General features: G+C 44.8%; 1 protein-coding gene across 3 annotated transcripts in view; it reads right to left on the bottom strand.

Annotated features, from left to right (window-relative positions):
* LOC8051620 (receptor-type tyrosine-protein phosphatase kappa) overlaps positions 1-26,248 on the bottom strand; it is a 103,011-nt gene that overhangs the window by 46,399 nt on the left and 30,364 nt on the right. Inside the window, exon 1 of one of the 3 annotated variants that reach the window (XM_040207628.3) lies at positions 23,204-23,238. The exons of 1 other annotated variant lie outside the window; for it this stretch is intronic. The gene's annotated coding sequence lies outside the window, so the exon portion shown is untranslated. Of the gene's footprint in view, positions 1-1,329; positions 1,625-23,203; positions 23,239-26,248 lie in introns of those variants that run through there. One more of the 3 variants, XM_040207627.3, reaches the window with a different exon arrangement.

Genomic DNA, 26,248 nt, shown 5'->3' with positions numbered 1-26,248 from the left:
TAGGATAACGGTCAAACTGTTGACACTCAATCTTCTCTGGTATATATCTCGAATCGAGAACATCGAAGCTCTTTGTTTGGAAGAGCTGCCTCCTGAGTCCCACCAAGCGTCATATACATGGCTCGGCGTCCATGGTAGGTGTGTGTGTGTGTGTGGTTTGGGCCATTATCAGTAAGTGGCAAGTCAAAAGGATTATTTTTTAAGGAAATTAAATGTGTTCCCAGCTATGAGCCGCATGCAGGATGTACAGTCATATTCACATTATTCCAAGTTTTCTTTTTATGTGCGATATGCGTAACGTACAATAACCTTAGCGTAACCAGATGTCTCTCAATCTACGTGTAGTACGGATATTTATGTGACACCAAATCTATTCCTAGCAATGCGAAATTTGTGTAATTGTGTACAATGCCACTTCTCTTCAGAAACACTTATCATGTGTATGGTGATATGTATATTATCATGTATCCTCCACAGTGATGTATAATAATACACTTAGGTATAATTATTCTATAAAATGAGATGTCATTTTAACTTTATGCAATGTTTAATTTCGCGTAACATCACACGACTTTTTTGTGTTGAAAGGGTAAATATTTTTTAAAGAACACCGCACGTATTTTTAAGCCATGTGGCATGTGCATAATTTTGAATTAAATCAATTGTGTTCCTCGAAGTAAGGCTGCAATTTCACCTCAACTCTTAATTTTCTGGTGTTTTGTAATGCTTTATGCAGGGCTTGCAAAGCTTTCTGTCAAACCCTGAAGATTTGACAGAGCACAACAAAAACAGAAGCCAAAAATGAAGATAGTGACATTAACATCGCAATTAATCGTATACAACACCATACTAATAAAAATAAAACTCAATTTGACAGCGCCACGCTAAGTTATTGTTTCATTTTTGGTAGAAGAGTCTATCGCACGAACACCACCCAGATGCAAGGCCTCTGCACTGTTCTCTCTTCACATCACCAAGCATCACACTAGTTGTCTGAACATCGCTGGCTACCGGCCGTGCCAACAAGGCCGCGCAAATGTAACAAATGTGAAATAGAGAGTATATATTTACAGACATACTATACGTTCTCGAACCAAGAGCATGGCGTTATGAGGGAACATAAGCAAGCCTTATCAAGAATCCAAAGGGAGTTGATTCTACTCGGACTGTTGTGACAACTACCTGCAAAGGACGCCCTCTGTCTTTTCGTCCCCTTTCATTCGTGGTTGACTGATTCTTCTGCTCTGCAGCCCCATTAATTACTAGGACAGTTGATGTGTCCATCGGCCATTGATGCGGACAAGGGCGAAACAAAGAACGTACACCCACCAGCAAACCTCGGCGATCGGTGCCAAACTCCAATACTGCTCCAGACCTTGAAGTATTCCCGAGACAGGACCACCGACTCGGAAGGCACTAAACACCCGTGACAGGTATATAGTTTCCACACCGCAACTCCAATGGAATGTCTCTCAAGGACGGACCAAACCAGCACCACCCGCCAAACCGGCGGTCACAGAATCCAACAACGCAGACGGCCACGTCAACCACAAGGCGCACAACCTCCGCAGTAGCTTCCACCGGCGGCTCCGTACCGTCCACGGGACGGGACTCAGAAGATCTGGCCACAGAGCGAAAGAACACACATCAAGGAGTCCCCCCTTTCCGGTCTAAATATAGATCGCCTAAAAATTTTCAACGCGCGGGGATGGTGACGTCACCACCGTTTTGGAATGTGCACGTGACCGGGCTAAATCAGGGTGGACGGCAAGGAGGTTCGGGACCAGCGCCCTTGTGCCGCGAGCGTGCACTGAAAACACCGTTCCGATGCAGTAGTGCACGCTGCAGTACGTTGGCGTGCGTTGACGTCCAAGATGACGTGGGTGACCATCGTTGCGTTTGGACCTCAGGTCCGTGTGCACAGATCTTCGGCAAGGACGTCGTCTTGTGTGTCTTGTTTATTTTCTCTTTCTGCTGGTGTGTGGACTGGACGAGGCTTTTGGAGTATGGTGGGCCGATATCACGACTCGTGCGGGGGTGGATGACGTAAATGGAACGGAATAGGCGCCTCCGCGGTTGCAACGCGGCGAGTGAAGTTCACCTTATGGAGTTTCATGGTCCTCGTGGATGATTGGCATCCGCTTCGCCTGACTATTTTGACCCGACAGTTCGGTTTTCCGGAGGTTGTTTAAATGAGGAAAACCTAAACTTGCTGAGAGAAGTGGTTGTTAGGAAGGATCTAGATAATGAGAATATTGCATTACGCCCAGGAGCCGATCTGAAGATGGCATACTAGCCGTTACGGACAGCGGTATGTCATTCGATGCCCCGCAAACTGAAACTGCATAAATTTGATAAAAAAAAGCTACGCTTGTTTCTTCCAGGCAAGGCCACCAGATGAGTCTATGGTTAGTTTGACTCATCAGCTTCGGGCTACCGGAACCTACCATACTCTGTGCTTAGAGAGAAGTGTAGCAGCATAGTACATTCAGGATCATCACGAGTAGGGTTCCACGTACTCCGAGCAAACGTCAGAAGCAAATTACATCTGAGGGTAAAGAGCGCTTGAAGGTCGGTTCACCTTTGTGATATGACTACACACCTGGTTCACGCCGTGGATGAGATATCTTGACAGCGCTAACCTCGAGCCTTTCTAACGTGCGTAATGCAGCACTGATACACGACCACACCTGTACGATGCCCAACCATACTGATGCGATAACACTCACGGCCTTTAATCTCTCTCACTTAGCGAAGCTAATACAAAAGTTAAAACAAATTTGTTTATGTGCTTGAAGACCTCGCCAATGTCTGTCCATCCCAACGTGTGTTGCTCGCTTCCTTGTATTTACGTCATGTTGTTCTAACGGTAAACGTGCTTTGACTAGGTGTTCGGCATTTCGTGAAGCCCGGAAGTGAAGCCTGGATAAAAACGTGGCCGCGAGGCTCGACACCAATTGGTTGACGAGTGGGAGACGAGGTGCGAGGTGCTCGACGCTGATTGATTTACGGGGACGTCATGCGACCAGGCTTGAAGTGATGAGGAGAGGTAGGTGAGGAGGTGATGTGGGAGAGGAGGAGTGGGTTAGAAGGTTCTGGAAGATCACTAGGTTTATGGTTTCAAGTGTACACATGCCACGCGTTAAATTATCTGATGAAGAGCGCCGTGAACGTAGGTGTCTGGCCGAACAGGTTAGGCGTGCTGCTAAACGATGATGTAGACGTTTGGGATGCTAGAACGATTCATGTGTGCAACATAATTGCCTAGTAATTTGCCATGCATTTTTGTACACAGCGCGACACTTTTAACGCGAAAATCCGGTCGCCAGTTTGGGCTGGGTTTTTCTGTAAAAAGGCTGTCGTTCAAACTGGTGGGAACTAGGTAGAGCTCACTAAGGACATTAACATAAGAAGTAAAATGCAGTGCCCCCACCAATAACCAATTCCTCTTCGCATTAAAATGCGAAAAAAGCGCCGATGTCCTGGTTGCGGTAACAATGACGCTCAGTGTATACCTCTTCCGAATAATGATCACAGATAACGAGCGTCTGCGATCTTCGATTCTGACTTTATTGCATCTTTTTACACGGCGCGCGGTTCGTTCAAGAGAGAAAGAGAGAGGGAGAGAGAGAATAGAAAAGCAGAGCTGATCGTATTGAACTGTTCCCCCACCGTTCCCTCTACAGATAATATTCAGTAAAAGGGACCGATTTAAAAAGACAATCGCAGCCATTGTCCCACCGCCCGCCCAACGATCGGAAACTGTCCACGACTTTTCGTGTTAGTTCTTTTTTAGTTAAAAGCGTCTGCGTCCGCTTGGAGCTTGGGCATGGCGTGCACCGACGTCACATCGCCTGCCATTGTGGTGTTTCTTCTACCGAGACGTATCTTCTGCAGCACAAATTTCGCACAGAATTTGTTTTTGTTGTCAAGAACAAGTATGGATGACAACCAGACACCAGCACGCGGTGATGACGCCTCGTGCAAGCCGTGTGTGCTGTTGAATATATTTTTTTCTAAATGACCGCTTTCATATCAAATCATGCATGATGATGATTGGGTTGAATTATATAGTGTTTGTCTTTCCCTTTGCAACGATCTGTATTGGATTAAATTGGATTATTTTGGTCATTCTCTTTGTAACAACCTGGGTTGAATTTAACTGCATTTTGTTAGTCATGCTCCTTGGAACGACTTAAATTGGATTGAATTTGATTGTTTTGGCCATTCCCTTTGTAACTATCTGGATTGGATTGAACTGAATTGTGTTGGCCATTCCCCTTCTAACGGGTGAAGAGTATCTAGAAACGACGACGACGATGATAATCATCATTATGTTAATGATGAAGGAAGCCTGGCACCGTCTCACGAGCAAGTAGTAGTAAAAGACAATGAAAACAAAGTACACGGATGATTCAGACGGCTGCCACGAACCTACTTCTTTTTGTAATTTCTGCGTATAAACCTTTCTTTTGATCGCCTCCCTAACGATATTTCAAATACACCCCTTCCCCTTACCCGCTCGAAAATGGGATGCCGCCGTTCGTAATGAATGACAAACGACCAGCGAGAAGCTGCGTTTCTTGCAGCAAACATCGATCTTGGGTCCTGTGTCTCCTGCTTTGTCGTGCAGAGCCCAGATTTAAGAGAGGGAGCAACTCAAACCACGGAGAGCGCTTGCGATTTTATGGCGTGCCTCCCCTGCGCAGATTGGTCGCAAGTGCGCATGCGTTGCATCGTCACGTGACGAAGAGGATGACGGGCGGAGACGCGAAGACGCTTCCAGACGATCGACGTTTTCGTCACCTCCTCGCAGCACATAGCTTGCCTGTGACGTCATTAACGGCCACGCCAGTATCTTATGCTCCGCGAGCGTTCGGTTCACCGTGTTAGTTTCAAACCGCAGAAGTTGTAGTTCGAAGTAACCAGTAATTCGGAATAACCGTCACTACCCAGCAATGGCGGCACTTGCAAGCTATGTATGAACAAAACACCATTCGAGGAGTTGAAAAAAAAAAAAAAAGAACACACTGAAATCTAGACACACTAGTTTTTCGAGGTGCCTTTTCCTTTCCTTCCTAAGGCGTAACTCTCTTTCTTCTTGTTCTGCGGAGAAAGTTGTCGCTTCGTATCTCAGTTTCTCTCGACAATAAAATGCTTAGATGGGCCAGTTGGTACATCGTTCTCTCGACACGCGTGTCGGCTTCCCGAGAGCCCTTAAAGAAATCGGAAGAACGTCGACGCGTGCTTTGTCTATACGTTTCTTCTCAAACATTCTTTCTGTCAACTCCATTTCAACTTACGATGGACCTAGGCGGATGCTACGAGTCACGCCCAGTCATTCCCAGCGCTGTGAAGGTTATTACCCGAACTACGTGTATTGCTGAGCCTTTCGCCGAAGGCCACGTGACAGTTGCGAGGATTGGATTGGCTTGGATGGCTCGTAGCCACCCATGCGGTCCATCGTAAGGTGAGACGGAGTACAGTAGTCCCTTGTGATCGGCGTGGAGTAGCAGGCACTTTAAGAAGAAATGTCCTCGAACACGCGATAATTTATTTCCCTTCACGGCGAGCCTTGTTTTTCCCCTCGGAAATTTCGAAGGAAACATCTATTCTCAAGATACAGATAAATATTGTTCACAAAACAAAATTTATCTGGCACGTTTAGGCGTAGTACCGGGTAGTACACTTCCATGCAGAACCTAGATACGCATTGACTGGTTGCACAATGTAAGCACATAAAATTAAAAAAAGAAAAAACTAAAGCAGGCTTTGGCACGGCAATAGAGAGAGAAACTACAACTGAAAGACAAAAAGAGAGAGAGACCGTGTTTATGCGTGCGTTGTTTGTACGTGATCTTTGCGTGTGCTCTGTCGCTGTGCGGGCTGGTTTCTGTGCACTGTGTGAGATGAGTATTCTGTCTCTCTCTTTTTCTCTTTTTGCGTCTGTGCGTGTGTGTGTCTATGTGTTTGCTGTTATTCGTTATTGGGTGTGTGCGCGAATCTGCAGAGAGATGCCGCAAGTAGTTGATGTCTTACAGAATCACTGTAAGAACCTATACAGTTGCTCTAATGTCCCAGAATGTTGGGGATCATGTTTTTTGTACGTTGTGTGCAGTTGTTGTGTGTGCTCTGTCGGTGTGCGTATTGGTTTGCGTGTTGTGTAAAATGTGTATTCTGCCCCTCTCAACATATATCTTCTTTTTTTTATTTTTCTGCGTGTGCGCGTGCGTGTCTATGTGCGTGTTTGTGTGCGTCTGTATGGGAGATATAAATGAAAAGATAAAGGAAGAGATATTGAAACATCACGCGCATATTTCCGATCTCTGCCGCAACCGGGAGCGGCGCCACCGGCATATGACTGGTTAATTTGCAGTCCTAATCCATTCACGGGACAAGAAATCATCCGTCTAAATTATATTTCGGTGAGCGTTGTTCACGACATCCATGCTACGTAGTAAAGCCACAAATGTAAAAAAAAAAGAAACATTTGTGCCCTTTAATGCTATGGTTTCTACTGTAGTCAAAGAAGCTTTTCTTTGTTTTTCGTACGAAATGGACGTTATGTTTCAGGCAACAAGGATAGTTTCTAAAATGTTGCTTACCTATACACTAAAAAGAGGACAGATGTATAATTCCCTCCAGAATAGACCCTTTCCGAAATTCAGTCTGGAGACTTTGATCACTATTATATATCATCTGAGAAAATGGCATATGTGTTATACTAATGCCGGACTTCTTTTCTGTTCACTGACGAAGAAAGAAGTTGAAGATGCTACTGAGCAGATGATTCAAGGCCTCTATTAGAGCGATGCGATGCGGAAATTGGATGCAAGAGCTGCGTAAGCATCCATTCCTGATTCGGGCCCAGTCGATCTGTTAATAGCAAACAATCGGCTTCAAAGTTCCTCGATGTATAGAACTTTACCGAAGCGTCTATTTGGGATTTGTGCTTCGTTCTGACTGGTTGCATCTTTTTCGCCATCGGCACTGACAGAGATTGAGGAAGAAGTGTACAGTGAAGCGCATATTCTCGTTTGTCGGACTTGCGAAAGTGACTGTGCCTGATAAAATACTGCAGACTACGGGTTTATTGCCGCCATTAGTACGGTAAAAAATAAACTTCCATTTGAGGCACCAGATGGCGCTGAATTCCGGAAAAGTTTCTCCAAGAAGATTCGTCGACGTAACAGGTTGTCCGGAGTTTCCTGTTGCATGCGGCAAGAAAAGGACAAGTGAAAAGTGATACGGCCAGCGGTCTCATATCGGTTCAAAGTGTCCACACCGTTTGATAGACCAACATGCGGCTGTTACGTTACACCGTTGCGATGGCACTGCTGTCGGCACGGAGCATGCGCAAACGCTTCACTTCAAGCGAATCTGGTTTTTGCGCACGCTCATTGCCCTCATGTGGTGTGGGCAAACACGCGGGCTTGCTTGTAAACAGAACAAAAACGATGTATGTATGGATGGATGTTACTGGCTATACGTTTTGTAACGGGCGGTAGCTTGCGCCACCTAGCCTAGACAAACATGTGATTCCTCCCGCCCTTCTAAGCCAATCCCCCCCCCCCCCCTCTATCTATCACCAGGCATTGTTGGTGGTTATCATTGTTGACTTTGCAGCATGATTCTCATTTGATAGAGGTTTGTACTTCTGGATAGAAATAGATGAAAGAGCTAGAGCCACTAAATGAGCTAGGCCTAGAGTATCGGAACTCTGTTCCCCGATATCGTTGTGGGCGCGCCGCCATCTTCGTGCTTAGTAGAGAGAGCAGACGCAACTGCCGGCTGTCGTCGTGATTCAAAAAGTGCGACTTCCTCAGCAGTAGAGATTCGATGTTAGCAGGCGCAAGTAATATTGCTCTGCTCTGTCGTGAATCGTTCAAACATTTGTGGAGGACGGGAAAGCGTATTTTCCTGTGATTTCAGATAAATCTTGAGATAACTGGCAACCATGATTTTAATCCACAAGATGGGTAAGTGTCGTTACACTTAAGCGTAGCTTCTACGGTAGCCACGTTTATTCGGCCGAAGCCCCTAGGTCTGTCCAGAACTATGAGCTGCCGGGAGTGGTAAGTAAGTAAGTAAGTAAGTAATATTTATTTTCAGCAATATTGTGCTGAGGGCACCAGACAAAAAGCTTCCATGAGGTAGCTTGACTGGGCCTGGTGCCCCTGCACTTACAGGGCATTGTAAAAAAAAACAAGTACTACAGAATACACTTTGACTAAACAAAACAAACACGTACATCTTTTTTTGTTAAACAGTGAATATCATTGTGGTCTATAAGGAACTTGTTAAGTAATGAAGGCAGGTTATGCGCAATAGATTGGAGTGCATAATTTGTACGAAAATGAGGCACGTTCCAGAACTCTCTGCGTCTGACAAGGATGAAGGATTCACGTTTTGTCAGATGGGATACATTAGACAAAAAAGAAGCAAACTCAGCGGTCGAAAATAAATAAGAACATAGCAAACGGTACTCGTATACACTGGCAATCCTCATGATGTTGAATTTAAGAAATAATGGCTCAGTATGAGTGTCGTAAGGCACGTTTGCAATAAAACGCAGCATTTTCTTTTGTAGGATCGTGAGTTTGTTAATATTAGATTTGGTTGTTGTGCCCCAAACCAAATGACAATAGTTAATTTGTGAGCTAAACAGAGCATGATAAATTTGCATTTTAATATTTACAGGCAACAAGGAGCGACAGTGGCATATTATTCCAACAACTTTTGACAGTTTCGTAACTAAGTATTCGATGTGATTATCCCATTGCATATGTTCTGAAAAAATGACACCTAGCGTTTTGTGCTGTTTAACTATTTCAATCTGGTCAGTTCCAATCTCTAGAGTATAATTACTAATAACGTGCTTATTTACAGGTCTAAACAAAATTGCTTTGGACTTTACAGTGTTTATTTTAAGACCATTTATTTTTGACCACGAAAGAAACTTTTCCAAAACTAAGTTTCCCATGGGTATAAGTTCGTCCATATTCGATGCAGACAGAAATATACTCGTGTCGTCTGCATACATTACAAAACGTGCTTGATGGCAAATATTGACTAGATCATTTATATATACATTGAACAACAGAGGGCCGAGTATGCTGCCTTGGGGCACACCAAACTTCAAGATTTGCAAAGAGGAAACATGATCACTCACGGAGACACATTGCTTACGGTGTTCTAAATATGAATGAATAAGTATCAAAGGCGTGCCACGTATGCCATAACATGAAAGTTTATCAAGGAGCGTCGAATGGTTAAGACAGTCAAACGCTTTGCTAAGGTCAATAAATATTCCCAGTGTCAGCAGTTTGCATTCTATATTGTGTAATATTATTTCTTTCTGTGATATCAGAGCGCTTTCCGTGGATTTTCCCTTGCGAAATCCGAACTGGGAGTCAGTTAGCACTGAGGTCTTCGTAAAAAAATTGTCTAAACGATATAATATAATTTTTTCCAGCCCTTTAGAAAATATTGGAAGAACAGGTTGTCGCTGAAAACTGCCATGATTACCACTTTAATACTCTTATTCGCACAATCTGATTTGTCAGGATCGCTACGACTTGTCGCGTGTAAAATGTTTGTTTTGTTTTTGGTCTCTCTCTGTTCTTCAGAGTTTCATTACTTTGGGGGGGGGGGGGGGGGGGGGGGGGAAGGGTCATTGTCCTAACCAGGCGCCAACATTTTACGAGCTAAAAATAATAAGACAGAAAAAGAGAGAACGAGCAACGCTATAGCGAAGCCCTTATTTTAAAAACAACAACAGAAAGCTTGACAAGAAATTAAAAAAAAAAATACAGGAGCAAAGACAAAAAAAACAAAACATATAAGGACAAATGTGCAAAGGCGTTATAAGCCCGGCCACGCAGCAAATGGCGCCATTAAGTCCGAACCCGTCGCTTATAAATAACCGCGACGAAAAAAAAAATCGAAATTAAAGAAAAAAACACTGCGGGAATGAAGGATTCACACACCACGGCGTTGCGGCGGTCTAAGGGCGGTCCCATTAAAATAACCTCCACTCCTCATAGATTCAGCTCACCGCAGCATGAGTCAACGGGTATCTAGAAAATGTATATATGTATACATTGGCGGAGTCTAGAAAACTCGGGGGTAACGTGTGGGCGACAATAAAAGTTAACGGTATGGGCCCCCGGAGGCAGAGATTAGAACGGAGTCAGAGTTATTGCGCACCTATATGGGACTTGGTTGATGCGGCGGCAAAATGCTCTTCCAACAGATATATTTTTTTTCTTTTTTTGCTTTAGGCTCAAGGCGGTGTGGAGTTGGCGACTCGTGACTGTGAACTTCGCCACTGCTCTCTGGTGCATTAACTGAAAGGCTGGAAGTTGTGCACGAAAAACCGACTGAAAACCGCGCAAAACTCGAAATGTGCGAAGATCTTTTTTTTTTTTTTTTTTTGTATCTGAAACATTTCTATGAAATGAGTTTTCTTTTTTCTTTTTTTTTTTTTCAGACCAATTTTTTTTTTAAGTTTCTATATTTATTTATTTTAAAATACTGCGAGCTTAAAGAGGGTCATTCCAGGAGTGGGAAAGAAAGCGTTGCATGTCAGTTTAACATAAAAAAAATGTATGAAATACGCACCCTACAGAAAAACATTACCAACGGTTCAATATTGATTAACAAAACAACAACACATGCCAACAATAGCCTAGTGCACTTCTAATATAAATCTCTCAAGTTCAAGTGAACGAATAGCTCCATCAATGCTGTTCCAAGTATATATGGCCCTCGAAAAAAAAAAAAGAATATCTACAACTACTGATGTAATATGTATGCGGTACAATATAGAGGATAGAAGCAACGAGTGCGTGATTGAGTAGTGAAATCAATATACTTTTCACAAATAACTACCGAGTTCTTACTCACTACCTTGTGTAGCAGCTTTAGTCGTTCCACAACACGTCTCGAAGCTAAGGCATTGACAATGAAGGAGGAAATCTACGATCATATCGAGTGAAAATAAATCTAGTTGCCTTAGCTTATATTGCTTCAAGTAGCTTAATATCTCTACACAACCATATTTTAAAATTTGTCGAATTAAGGTCTCGGTGTACGAGGTTAATTTAACTTCCCTTGTTGAAGATTTTAAAGTTCTTTTAACATAACCTGCAGTCTTCGCAAAGAGACTTGAAGTAAATAAAATTCCCCAAATACTTATATTGACATAACTGGCGCCAAATTTCAGTATCTGTACTATAATTAGAAACAGACGACACCTTCTTATTAGTGAACGTGATGATATACGGAATCTTCAAAATTAAATTTCATCTGCCATTTCTTGCTGCGATTAAGAAATGATAAAAATGAGCCATTTAGCATGACGTGATCATCTATGGAACCGATATCGTTGTATAAAACGCAATAATTACCATGAAGGTAAATCTTAACAGGAATACGGTCAACAACGTCATTAATATAAAGAAAAAAAATGGTCCTAACACCGAAGCCTGCGGGACAACTGAATCAACCCAGACGTTGCTGGAATAAACATCCCCATATCAGACAAGCTGAGATCTACCTTTTATGTTCTCAGCGATCCAATTAATTAGTGATGCATTTTTCTTATTATCATCTGCAGATTTTTCAGAAGTTTAGAATGTGCTACTTTATCGAAAGCTTTTGAATCGTCAATAAAGTTTGCATCTAGTTCTCCTCTTTTATGTCTAAGGCAAAAGCAATGTCGTGGGTAAATTCTAGTAACTTGATAGAGGTAGAGTAGCCAGGACGAGAGCATTATGCGATTGTTATTGTTATTATTGTTATTGTATGTGATTGTTTTGTCATGTTTTTGTTAATGTCTTCATTTGAGTTTACTTTGTTGTTACGTCTTGCAGCTGGAACTGATGTCTTCTCGGTGTTATATATTATATTATGTTTATATTCGTGATGCTCCCTCATGCTTGGACTCGAACATGAGTCTGCAGTATTTCTAAATAATAAAATAATGTTGTTTGGGGACAAAGAATCGGATTAGTTTTTAGGAACTCAGATATATGTTTATGGAATATGTGCTCAAGAAGCTTTCAAAAACATGATGCCAATGAAACGGGTCTAAGATCAGTAAACACTTGCCTGCTACCGGATTTAAACAGTGGAATAATTTTAGCCGACCTCCATAGTCGAGGTACGGTTGCACTAGAAATTGATATTTATTTTTAAATTACATATACGTATTTTTATATTCAAAGCGAAGAACGGTGACGAAAAGAGCTGGGGATCCCATCAGGGCCAGCGCTCTTTCTACAATCGAGCTTCAGGAGTAGATTAAGAACGCCGGATGCATTAGTGCTAATATTCGATAAAGCCGAGTATGTGCCGTCCAAGCAGAAATCTGGAACATAATATTTTTATCGCAACTAAACACCGATTTCCAGTACTCGTAAAAACAGCTAGCAATCACCGGTGGTTCACTAACGGATTCACCTCGAATAATAAGGCTTTGCGACCCATTATATTTTAGGAGGATATGCATCTATAATTGGCAGGATTTTATTTTATACACTGATACAGAGTTACGTTAAAATGCTTGGTTTTAGCTGCTAACATCTTTTCCTTCCAAGTCGTCTTTAGGGCCTCAAAGAAAGCGCTATCAGCCGAGGTTAGACTGCGTTTCGCAGAGCGTTTATTTTTTTATTTTTCGCATAAACTCCAAGACCTCCCTCGTAATCCAGTGGTGCGAAGAATTTTTCTTCTGTCTAAGAGTTAGAGAATTGTTAATACACTTATCTACAAGAAAGTTTAAATGACAAGGCGGCGCATCGACATATGCGTCTGCATTCGGATCACAAAAGGAATCAAAACAAAAATGAAGTTCATCAATTATAGCTACATCGTCAACCCTCTTGAAATCAAAGACCGTGAATAATTGAGAGTTTATATGGTCGACACGAAGCTTAAGGTAACTAAAACTTATTTGTGATTGAAAATTCTTTCAATCATTTCGCAATCGTAACCTAGGTTTGTAATGGTGTGGCTAAAGAAAAACAAGATCAAGAAAATAATTATTTTTTGAGTGAATGTTAACCACGAGATCTAAGTTAAATGACAACGTCAAATCTACCAGAGCATCACAAATGGCCCTATCTCGGAAATCAATCAAACGTGTCTCCCAATTTATATCATGCGCATTAAAATCGCCCAGTAAGACTAGCTTAAAATATGCGAGGTTGTATTTCTGAATGAAATCATGAATATCTAAAGTAACTTGAAGGGAAGATTTAGAAGCTCTATAAACATCACGAATAACAACAACCAACGTATCGGGCTGTACCTTGCACCATAAAGACTCGGTGTTAGTCAAATTAGAAAAAAACAAAAAAAGTTAAGGCCAGTTAAAAAAAAAAAAAGTAGCGCAACACCCAGCCTCTGGCAGATCTGTCACATCATAATACGTTGTAATTAAGAGGGGTGAATTCACAGTCAAGAATGGCATCATGTAACCGGGTTTCCGTTGCGCATATTACGTGTGGAGAATATGAAAATGCAATACAAGAAAACTCAGTGACTTTGGGAGAAAGGCTTCTAGCTTTAATGTTTATTACAGAAAACGGTTTCTTCCTTACGTGCCAGTTTGAACGTCCAGATTGAGCAAAAGGAACAACTTTTACAAGTTTGTGATTTGTTGCATCCCACGAGCATCGAACGTTGTCAACAAGGGCGTGGTCGTAACGCAGACTTACTTTGGCGCCATTCTTTCTAAATTAAACAGTTCCGAACCAAAGCTTTTTGCGAATATTACGGACACGTGGTGAGAAATCCTTGTTAACAAACTCCGAATGGCTTGAAGTTTTGTGGGCATTTTTTTAGGATGCGAATTTTATCTTGAAATTCAATCACCTTGCATATAACAGGTCTGGTATTGCCTTCTACAAACGAACCGACGCGATGACAGCGTTCTATGCCATCGTAAGTTACAGACAAATTCGAAGACAGCAGATTAGATATGCTATCAAGTAACAACGCAGGGGATACCTTCCTGGGTTTTACGACAGCGATTTTCCAAATCGTCATTTTTATATGTAAGCTGATAGATGGCTGCCTCGGGAGAGGTACTTTTTTCTTCCGAAGATTGCACTCGCCTAACAAGAAACCCGACTCGATTTGAACCAGACGGGTTTCGTAGCCATCAAACTTAGCATCTAGGGCCTCTTGTCTATTTTTTATAAGGGTGACATCCTCAGCTATTTGTGTTCGTCCAGGAAGAATTTGCTGAAAAAGAACCTGTGTATCAGGGACAGGGTTAAACTCAACATCGCGACGACTACAGTAGGGTAGATAATCACTTTCTATACCAAGACAGCAAAGCAGAAAAAATGCTAACGGGCAGGCCCAGTAGCAGCAAATGACAACAATCCTCACACATATAAGTATCATGTAAAGAAACAAACTGTACCTGTCGGGTCAAGTAGAAGAATTTAAGCGGCATGTTCATCCAAAGTTCGTGCGAATTCCGCATGATTTTCAGCACATATAGTTCCACACCATTAGTAGAAAAACTAAACACGATCTGGTGTTTATATCACGCAAACCTTAAATATATATTTTAGCTAAACCATATATCTTTCATTTTAGCCCCGTAAATATCCTGGTTTCTCAAAGAAAGCGTGAAAACGTTTCTAGCGTGCCCTAAATTTCAATCATCTTTCCGTTGATTTTTTTTTTTTTTTTTGCATTGTGCGTCAGCTTTTTTTCATTCATTCGCATTGTGCAACGATGATTGTGTGTCAAAAAAAAAAAAAAAGAAACGGGTGTTTTCGAAATTGCAACTGCCATATCGCGAGCAAAGTAGCACTGTACACTATAGCTTTATCGACCAACTCAAATCTCTGACGTCAAAGACGTCACGCCACGGTGGTGGCGCTACTGTCGGTGATGCGCATGCGCACATACTTCGCCTCACGCAAATCTCCGTGTATCAATCACGAAGCAGATCTTGAACATTACGAGCCGCGCCATATGTTTCGATAAGACTACAGCTACTGGTGAGAACCAATCGCTCTACAGAAGCTCCGCGGGCGTCACGACCAAGTCACGACTACACGTAGCGCGAGAGGGCGCTGCAGCGAGACAAACGACGCCCCGCGCTGAAAACGACATGTCCCAAACAGACGCGCGCGACCTGCCCTACATGACGCCGCATTTATCTCGATTCCTGCAGCAACAATCTAGCGGAGCGCCCCACCGCGGTACAACATACTACATTATGAACGATGTTTGCCGAAGGAGGCGCCGCCCAAAAAACAACTCGCAGCTTCGTCCCCAGCTCGTCAACAGACGCCCTTGTTATGTGTGCGTTACATCGCGTACCATGCTTGAAAAACGAAAAAACAAAAACAAAAAAAGCAAAAAGAAAGTAATAAAAAAAAAACGGTATTTCTGTGCTTGACGTTACCTATACGCATACGGTTCCAGGTTTTTGGATAAATCTGAAGAAAAAAGATTTGAAAAACACTCGACTATAAATTTTTCGTCAATTCAGATTTATCCGAAAAACTCAAACTTTTGAGGTCACAACGACATAAGAAAAAGAAACAGAGATGTTGTTAAACTTCATAAGAACACAAAGGCAGTCGTTCTGAGGAGATGAAACTTCAGTTTCCTTTGAAATCTGTAACTACTGACGGAAGGGGCCGGGTTTGCATTTTAGCTCGTCAAGTTTCCTTCAGGACAACGGGTCGTGGTACCCAAACTTTATTTTTTTTTTTTTAAATTGGGAGCACAGTGAAATGAATTTCGAATTTAAGAAAATTGAGAATCTTACACAAATAAATTCCAATAAACCCCGATTTTTCGAAGAAAAAGAAACTACGAAAAACACCTTCCGCCATTTACGATAAATAAACTCCTAAACAACGGAATCCTACCTATAGCCTAGGTGGCGCAAGCTAACGTCCGTTACAAAGGGTATAGTAGCCATTGCCATCCATCCATCCATTTTAGGAAATTGAGTAAATCACCTACCAAATCTTACAAGGAGGTCCCCGACGTTTCAAAACCGGCTCGGTTTTTTTTTCTTCAGGGGCGACTGTTTCCGGATATGGGACAGCAGCTTCGTTGTCTTCTATGGCGATGGTCTCTATTTAATTATTTATTCGCTTCTTTGACAGGTGACTTGGCTCGTCAATGTAGGGTGATGGTGATCTGCCAACAGACCTATTGACATTTCTGGTGTTGTTTAGACATGCCATGACCCTATAGAAAGCCGGTGGCGGAAGTTTCTTCTCAACGTTTATGATACGGGTGTTTGCGAAGTCGAATCGATGGTCGGCTGTCCTCAAAGTGTTCCGCAACAGCGCTGCGCTCGCGGTCGAATTTGCCCACATCGTTTTTGTGTTGTCGAATTCTTTCTGGAAATTTCTTTGCTACGCCGATGTATGTGCAAGGACGCTCTGCGCATGGAATTGAATATAAAACACCCTGTGCTCTTTCTTTAGAAGGGCGATCTTTCGGTCGCAACATCGTACGTTCAAGTGTTGCTGCCGATTCGGGGGACACCTGAATAGCTTCTTTCGCCAGCGTCCGCGCCAGTGCTTTGCTAGTCCCCTTTATGTAGCGAACACAGGCGCGGGTGTGTGGCCAGAGCCGCGTGTTGTTCTGTGGCTGAAGGTGTCGATGATTTGCGATCTTGACACCGAGCAACACGAGATGATGCGGCTGGCGTAGCCGTTCGTCTTAAAATCCGTAATGACTGTTTTTTTTTTTGTCCGCCTTTGATGAGCAGATGTTCCTCGCTCTGGACAGCAGGGTCGTAACCAATACAAAAAGCCGACTCACTCAGGTCGTTGCCTCCGATTTGACTCAAACCACCCAATGAGTCGCAAGGCTTCGCTGGTTACGACCCTGCTATCCAAAGCGAGGAATATCTGCTCATCAAAGACGGACCTGAAAACCACAGAAAACAACAGTCATCACGGATTTAGAGAAGAACGGCTACACCGGCAGCTTCGTCTCTCGTGATGCTCGGTGTCAAGGTCGTAATCGTCGACACCTTCAACAACAGAACAACACACGGTTCCAACCACAGACCCACATCTGTGTTTCCTACATAATGGGGACCAGCGAAGCACTGGCGCGTACGCTGGCAAAATGAAGTATTCAGGTGTCCCACAAACCGGTATCAACTCTTTGCAGTATGATTCCGCGACCGAAATATTGTCCCCCTAAAGAAAGAGCGTAGGGAGTTGTATATTCGATTCCATTCTCAGAACGCCCTGCCGCCTATATCGCCGCAACAAAGAACTTCCCAGCATGAATTCGACAACGCAAACAGAATATGCGCAAATTCGATCGCGAGCGAAGCGCTGTTGTGGAACACCGTGAGGACAGTGACCATCGATTCGACTTCGCAAGCACCCGCATCATAAATGTTGAGACAAATTTCCGCCAGCTGCTTTTCTACGGACCTATGGCGTATCCAAACAACACCGGGAAACGTCGATACGTCCGCTGGCACATTACCATCATCCTTCGTGAATGGACTAAGTCCATTACCTGACAAAGAAGTGGAAAAAAGAGACCATCACCGGGGGTAGCATAAAACAAAGCTGCTGTACCCTATAAAAAAATAATCGACCCCTAAAAAAAATCGTGTCGGATCTGAAACGTTGGGACCTCCTTGAAGGAAATAGTTGAGGATTTATTGAAAGTTCTAGGTTGTTCCCTAACGAGGCAGACCTCTGCCGAAATGTTTACGTTGAATTCCATCCATCTTGTTTTTTTTTTTTCTAAATCTGTACTGCGTTTGTTATATTGTAAGTAACTGTCGCGATGGGGAAAGGGGGAAAGATGTGACGATATAAAACCTACCCACAGCTTGGCTGTCATTACCCGTATCGCACGGCACATTTCAATGTCATTTACGTCAAATGACGTCAGGTGATCGAAGAAAACCGTCTCGCAAACCTGACCACAAGCGTCGCGCGTACACTTCCGACCCGCGAGTTAAATACGCGTACTATCTATGAGAAATGATCCCTTATATGTCACTAAAAGAACTCTTTAAAGTTCAAGCTGAAGGAATAACGCGTAAAAAGTTGGAAGTAGACGCAGATCAGAAGTGGGTCAAAGGCTACCCTATAGACGGCGCCACTGCGTTATGTCGCACTGTCGCTCGTGAGTCCCAACCGCTTGTGAGTCACAAGCGGTTGCGACGCAACATGCGACACTCAAACCGAGTAACATGCAAACGTGTAAACCAGCTTCTACAGTGACGAGCGATCCGCGCTCTTCCACTTCAAGAAGAGCGGTCTCTTCCGGAAGCGTTTGTTCAACCTGTCAGTTCCACTTCCCTCTCCGCTTAATACGAAGCCATTATCGGGCAGAGTCAGCAACGGACGAGACTGCACAGGCCGAATGTCCGTTACATCCCGCCCAGGAGGTGGCCCTGGCGGCGGACCCACGCATTAGCAGACGCTTCGCGCGCTCTACTCAAAATGGGTTTCTTCGCGAGCGCCATTCTCCTCGACCCCCTAGGAGGACAAACACGCTCGTCTGTATGGACGGTTGTTGTGTCGGTGCATTCTCCAAAGAACCGATCAAGACGTGCGCGGCGTATATCCTCAACCGCGAGCAACACTGATTAAATAAATGGGTTAGCAGTTCGAGCACGCTCGAGGCCCGCGTGCCGTGTCCGTGCGGGTTGCAGCTGCTGCTTAACCCGAGGCAGCGTTCCCACTTCGAGATAGAGGGAGACAAGCTAGGGGTGTTCCCCGAGCACGTCCTCAAAAGCCAGAATTGCGGAAGTCCCGAGAGCACTCCAATTTCGCCGAGGAGCCCAACCATACATCCTTCCGCGCCCGTTGCGTCGTATACGGCAAGCGAGTGTTCCGAAAAAAAGTGCGTCTTTTGGAGCATCGGAACGGAAGGAAGGGCACGTCACTCAAAGGACAACGTAGAGCACTCGTAAGGAACGCATTAGGACGACCGCAGCCACGAAGGGCGCGTCGACTTTGGTTGAGGCATAGCCTGGCATTTCGACGACGGAGCCAGAGTGCCCGGTCGCAGGTGTGGAGCGCGAGGATCTGGTAGCACAGAGCATCGAAGAGCCCTTTCTCGAGGAACCCAGAGCCGTATATTGGGAGACTTTGGCCAATGGGTGGAGCAAAGGTCTCCGCCAGCGCCGAATACTCCCTCCGTGGTTAGAGCGTAAACTAAATGTGCGGCACAGCGTCGCCCAATCAGCAGACCGCGACGTCACATTATTGGAAACGACATTTAAAGCGTGAAAATAGAAGCGTTCAATTTCGACGTCTTGGTGACAGTTCGTTCTGTGTCGGCTTGCTAGAACAAAATCTTCGCTGCATAAGACTAAAAAAATATATATATAGTGCACAGGGTGTTCGGTGTTGGCTTGCTAAAACAACATCTCCGCTGCATAAGACTAAAAAAAATAGTACACATGGGCGAGTGTCTTGACGAGTCTCGCTCGGCCCGTGCGCTGGCTTTGGCAGTGCTTTCTTTCCCCGTCTCAGCTAGGACGCTGTTTCAAGCAAGTCGGGCCTGGTTTGGAGCGCACGTTCGTTTATTCCACCGTTGCATATGGATGTGATGAAAAGATGCGCCAAGTTTTCAGTCACCAAGAGTTATACCTTTTTATTCGAGCAACAATAAAACGGCTTAAATTAGTCGAGTCGCTTTTTTAGGGCTCATGATCACCACTAGCGGCTGTTTCGCGGCCTGTGGTTGGCCTCGAGATGCTCGCCTATTCAAACCAATGTATGGCCAAACTCTCCCAATACACGGCTCTGGGGGAACTTGGACTTCAGCGCACAGATTTTGCAGCGGTGAGGACCCGAAACACACTTTCGGATCCTCGCGTCTCGCCGCAGCCGCGTTTCGGCGTCTCGCCGCAACGGGGCGCCAGTCACGTGGCTCTCCTCTCATCCGTTGTCTGCTGCTCCACTTTTACCGTTTCGGCGGCCGCTTCTCGTGGCGATCGACCCAGCTTTGTCAGTATAGAAGAGGCTATGGCTGAGGTCTCGTTAGAACGCGAAAGCCGGACGCCGGACGCTGGCGTTCCACGTTCTAATGTGTTCGACGAGTGCAGTGGAAATAAATGCGGCTATAGCTTTAGTTGTATAACCGCTAATACCTTTAACCGGAGCTCGGCATTCTGACATTCCCGCGCTCACTCGTCTCCTCTTCCTCCTCTCCTTCGCTTTCTCCGTGCATAGGCGCGGGCTCAAGAAAGAAAGAACTGAGCAGACTCAAAGCTGAGCGCACTTTATACTAGTCATATATGCTTTTACGCCTTCACTTTCGAATGTGTCACAGTATACTGTTGGTACATGCGCTCTTATGCTTCACCTCCTTTTGTCTAATACTTTACCCGTGGTAGACATAAGTCGCAGACATAAGTTCGATTGATTATTCTATACAGTTACTATCGTACATTTAACATGATTATGATTCTTAATAATGCCTCTATATTGATCGATTAGATTGTTTACGCGTCCATTTTATTTGTTATTTTACTGATCAGCCATGTGCAAGGATGCCTCGTCAAATAACATTTGTTTATCTTCAAAGCGACTCAAGACCGAGTAAAGAGTGTTATTATTACTATTATTAACATCATCAGCATATTCTTGTTTATTCAAATTGGCGTCACCAACCCTCGGTTGGTTTATCAAACATCTGGGATCTGTATCGTCTCCTGTCAGCGCCATATCAACGCTAAATCCATTCTAGAGCTGTCTCTCAAACTGTCTGCATGGAGTGATCAATCACACGCGTGCCTTGTTTTCGGCCTCCATTATGCCTCCCTACGAAGTCGGTGTGAACGGACGTGACAGCTGGTCGATTCGTCTGCTGTCGTTTCGAGAGAGGCGAGACGCCACCCAGCGGACAAAACGTCAAGGAAGGGAGCGTGGAGCCACCGCCCTATGCAAGTGTGCAGCGAGAACCGGCGCGCCCTGGCGGCCAAAATGTGAAACAGAAAACATTCACTGTAAGGTCCTTATTTGGATTTTTTTATTTTTTTCTTTCATCGACGGAAATTAGAGTAATGTCAGACTAACCAACTTTTCCGGTGTTGGTTTAAATTAAAAGCATGCTTCTGTCGTCCGCCTTACGCACACCACGGAGTTTGTAGTTGGGAAAGGACGATAAGCAGCCAAAGTTCACAACTCGCGACATCACGGCAAGGCAACCGAAGCGACCAATAGGCGTCCACCACTTCGGCAAAGAGGCAGCGGCAGCCCTTTTCAATAAGTAACGCGAGAGCCCGTGGGAGGGCAAATTGAAGGCCGAAGGGGACGGGCGGGGAGGTCACGTGCCCTCTTGGCGGGATTAAACGGGAACGAGATCCTGATTGAATCTCTCTTCCCTCGACCCGTTGTCGAAGAAACGCATCTCCATTCACTTTCCATTTGGGTTCCGAACAATCGAGCTTTCATTCGGTTGATTTCTCTTTTGCGTTTGCGTGGTGTGTGTTCCAGTGTGGGGGTGTCTTTAAATTGACGCTGATCGTTTGTTATCCGCAAATGTCCCGAACCCCTTGTTTGCGCTTCCTCCTCTCCTAACCCTTTCCCCTTCTCTTTCTAACACAAGTAGCCGCTTCCGCACTGTTAATTATAGAATGTGTGCGTCGTCAGCGCAGGCATACAACGTAGGAACATCGACGCGCCCGATGGAGGATCCTAGGCATTACATCGGCTATGGTCGCCCAGCGTAGCGGAGTATAGCGTAGCGGAGCGGCGCGTAGCGGAGTGGAGCGGAGCGGAGCGGCGCGTAGCGGAGTGGAGCGGAGCGGAGCGTTACCTTTAGGGAGTTTTCGGCGAGAGTTGTTTCAGGTCCGCTACGCTCTCGAAATGAAGACGCCGCTACTGCGCTTGCGCGGCGCTGGCTTTGTCTGGAGAGTTTCAGCTTTTGTAGCGGGTTAGGGAAAGCGCTGCGGGACGGTGAAAACGATCCACGAAAACCGCCCAGTAGGGAGATTCAGTAGATCGTATCGGTACCTCCGATAATGATACGCGATAAAGATACGATGCATATGTAGGCAAGGGCGTCGGCGGGATATCGGGTGTCGTTACCATGCAAAGTACCGGAACGATCCACTGCGACTCCCTATTACGGTAACGCTGATGCTAAGCGTTAGATGATTCCGCTACCGCCATGGCTGGAAACGAGCGGCGGCAGGGGACGTATATACTGCAAAACTAATCGCTGCCCCGTCAACTATTCTCTTTTTTTTTCTTTCTTTTTTGCATTGTGGCATGAGATTACATTCGATTGAAGCATTTTCTCCACGGTATGTTCCTGGCATAGCGTTAACGGTATACCGATGTGCTGACATTTCCTTAATCCCCGGTCATATACTGCTAATACGTCACACAAAACTAGTCTGCAGACCGTGTTTGAGCCGTGTCCACAGATGCTTCTGTCATAATGTTTGCGGCAAACCCCGTTGCATGGATGCATGGGTGTTAATGGCTATACCCTTTGTAACGGGCGGTAGCTTGCGCCACTTAGCCTAAGTATCTTTTGTCTTTTGTGCGATGCGCACGGAAAAAAGTAGCGGGTCTGCGACTTGAGAGACTTTTCGTTGATTACGCGCTGGGGAGAGCGGGCCCTGCGGGCGTGGGCTGAATTTACGTTCTAGGTGACGGCAGGATCTACCGCTAGCAACGCAAAGCTCTCTTGCCTACAATATGCGAAAAATCACCCATTGTGGTTTCTGAGTAAGGCGAAGTGGCAAAATGTAAAACAAAAAACATTTGCAAAAAGTTTTTTTTTTTTTTTTTTTTGCAAATGAATTTTACACGAACAATTTCAACACAGCTGGATTTTATTTCACTTGGAAAGAGCTTAAATATTGGAAATACCACAAAGGGACAGATACCCCGCGGACGAAAGGAGGAAAAAAAACATCAAACTCTCTCCAGAGCAGTATTACTACAGTCAGACAATTTGCTTATACTGCAGCCTCGGAGTTGTGTTATGCCTAATCTTCACCAGCACGTTTGCGCCCTTTGTCCACATAAACGACGCATTTGCAAGCTGTGTTGGCTCACTGTCGTTTTAATAAAACAAAACTTTTACAAAAAAAAAAAATATATTCTCCCCGGTTCTTGCAGCCTTACGCAACCAGTGCTCAAATTTCAAGGTACGCTGCGGCAAACAGCAGATTTGAGGACACGAAATCAAGCACGATATGTGTTACCTCCAGTCTCGCCGTTGGTCTTGTGTAGTTTCGAGGGAGAACACGTGACTCGTGACGTCAATGCCCGGCAGTCTGATCGAATGTCCTCCTTCATTGCGCAACGCGAGCCACTTCAGAGCTGAGCGACGTGCGGGTGATGCAAGCTTCTTATCGCTTTCGCGTTTGCCTTGCACTATAGAACGGCCAACGGCCTGTGGGCACGGTGCCCCTCACACCAGCGCGGAGACCTGCTGTCAAAGAGCCACTTCCTCTCCTCCCAGCAATCCCGAGTACACTGTTGACCTTTGGGTTCTAGTCTGTCGCAATTTTGACAGAATCTCAATCTAGGCGCGCAGACTGGGGGCTTCGCAGCGATGAAAACGTATATTCGGGGTCGAACAGAAGTTCCTGGACCACGAACACTGTCCTTAACAATTGACGACGACCAACACGCACGACGAGGCACCTTTGGTTGGAATAGTCTACCAGTTTTTCCTGGTGCTATAGGCCACCAGCTTCTTTCTAAGAAGCACTCCACCGACAAGTGATGCCACTCCATTCAGTACCATATTGTAAATCCTTGCTTGTAAGAAGCAAGATATTCACATTTTTACTTGGGAACCTTAGGTGCTGCAAACGTTAAAAGAAGCGCAATAACAAAAATTGCATAATCCAAATTGGTCACAATAGCTTCTTTAACATTGCCTATTTCATGCCGAATTTTCCAGCAATATTAGAGCGATAGCTGTTAGTGGGATACTTCGCAGTTTCGCGCCGTCGATCGAGCTCCATATCGACGCGGGCTCATTTTCGTTCAATCCAAAACATTCCACGGGCCGCGGATAACAATATAAGAAGCAAGCAGGATAACATGCACGTTCGTGCATGGTAGCAAGATTAAATGCATGGTCAGTAAAACAGTCCTTCCTGCAGTCTGGCAACGTACATGTATAGGTACCCATGTGACCCAAAATTAGCACAAACAACGATTCTCGAGAATTACGCAGATAAAACTGCCTTAGAATTTTACGACGGATTCTGTATCAGAAAGCAAGGGGAAAGCAAGTGCGCTATACTCCGTTTCACTTTAGGTCCGAGCGCAGCGCACTTTTTGCACCTGATTGGGTCCCCGGTGATGCATTTCGTGACGTTGCACCTTTGCTGCTATTTGATTGGCTCGGTCGTTTCGTAGCGTACGCTGCGCTCGGACGTAATGTGACACGGAGTATGGTGCCCCGTAAATACCCGCGACATAAGATTTATTTTATAAACGAATTGCCGTAAATATGGTATTAACAGTGAGTGTTTGTTTCAATAAATCTTCTTTTGAGAGTGCACTTCGTCCTGTCTTCTTCCTTGTCCCTGTTTATTCGGCACTCTTCGTTTAGCACGCGTGACTATTTGTACCAAAGTGACGTAAGAAAACACGCTCCCTTCTTACAGCTCAATACTCTCTACATAATACGGTCTTATTGATTCCAAAACGCAATGCAATTTTCGTGCGGTGGGTTACTCTGTTTGATACGAAACTCCCGTGTGGACTGTGTGGTGCGCGCTCGCACCTTTACCGTTCCTTCAGTCCATCTGCTCCGAAATGACACCTTAGCGGCTTCGACGTCACGCCTCGGCTCTTGCTGTGTTTCACCATACGGGTTGCGTAAATGCTTACACTTTTTATTTGTATTTTGTTCTTGTGAAAAATTACTTCTACCTCGGCTATCTTGGACGAGGCAGAAACAATGGAAAAGAAGAAAAATAGTTACTGGAAAGAGCGTAATGCTGGCGCTACTTTGAGGAAAAAATAATAATAATAAATTATTTGCAAATGAACACACGAAAACAAGAAAATAAATAAATAAACCGCGAATCACGTCTGATATAAAAATCAGTGAAATGTAATTGGGCTGTGTGTACGTTTAGAGCAGTTGGAAGTTAGTCAACCCCAATGGGCGTCTGGTGTCTCAGCTGTAGAAGAGCAATGAACCAGTGTAGTACAACCGCTAACCGGGTCTTTGACGTACATCATGCCGTAGTGATACACGGCCGCACGCCGGTACGAGGCTTATCCAGATCGTAACTGGTAGGGGTGGGGATTGAACCCAGGATCCCTGGGTTCTGCAGGGCGAGCTTACACCAACACAAATGCATTCTCCGAAGAAAACAAAAACAAAAAAATGCAGGAACTTAAGCTTATCTTCCTTCCCCTCTTTTCTCTCTCTCTCTCTCTCTTTGTCCTCGGAGTCATGTCTAACCTTGCTACTTTTTAGCAATCTGGTCGGTGGATCGGTGGCCACTTTGATTTCTTGGCAAGTTTGCCATGGGCCGACGACCCCTTGCAGAAATATCATCAGATATGTCGTCCTTCACGCCACAATAGCCGCTCATGATCTAAAATTGCCCCCCCCCCCCCCCCCGGACTATATTGATTCCAGGAAAGCAGGGATAAACCAACAGCCTCGTGGCATATCTTCAGCACACAGTGGCAGATGGAGGGATTGTGCAAAGGCGGAAACGTCACCTTTCATGGTACAGCACATGATCTTCGCCGGCCACTCAGGGCTTGGAAAAAGGAGCAATATCTTTCACATTTATATTATTTATTCACACAGATGGCCTTCCAGCGAAGATCAGCACACTTCTACGAGTGATACGCACATTAATGATACAGACAAAGATGCATTTAAACGTATACAAACGTATATATGACGACAGTTGCAGCGGTTAGCGTTCCAATATTAACCCACAGCATCGAGACAGAGTCTGGTACGTCGCATTGTCGAACGTGCCCTATAGCTTTTTAAGACGACCCGTAATGTTGCATAGAAACAACTCGACTGCGATATGATCAATATGGTTTAGTGTGCCATTAGCTTCCCTGCAGGGTCTACTGTATGTCCCACAGCAGACGGTATCCAGCAGTCCTGGATACCCATGGCTCAGGAACCCCTCGACAATGATACAGTTAAGATGGTTAGTTTTTTACTACTGCCCTGCAAAGCCTGAGGCAGAGTCTACAGTATGTAGCATTGCACACCGTGTCATGTAGCTCCTTCAGATAACGCGTCC

The sequence above is a fragment of the Ixodes scapularis genome, unplaced genomic scaffold (assembly GCF_016920785.2).
Source record: "Ixodes scapularis isolate PalLabHiFi unplaced genomic scaffold, ASM1692078v2 PGA_scaffold12__126_contigs__length_90152505, whole genome shotgun sequence".
Classification (NCBI taxonomy): Eukaryota; Metazoa; Arthropoda; class Arachnida; order Ixodida; family Ixodidae; genus Ixodes; species Ixodes scapularis.
The sequence above is the reverse complement of the archived record's forward strand: the minus strand, read 5'-3'. Positions and strand labels throughout refer to the sequence as shown.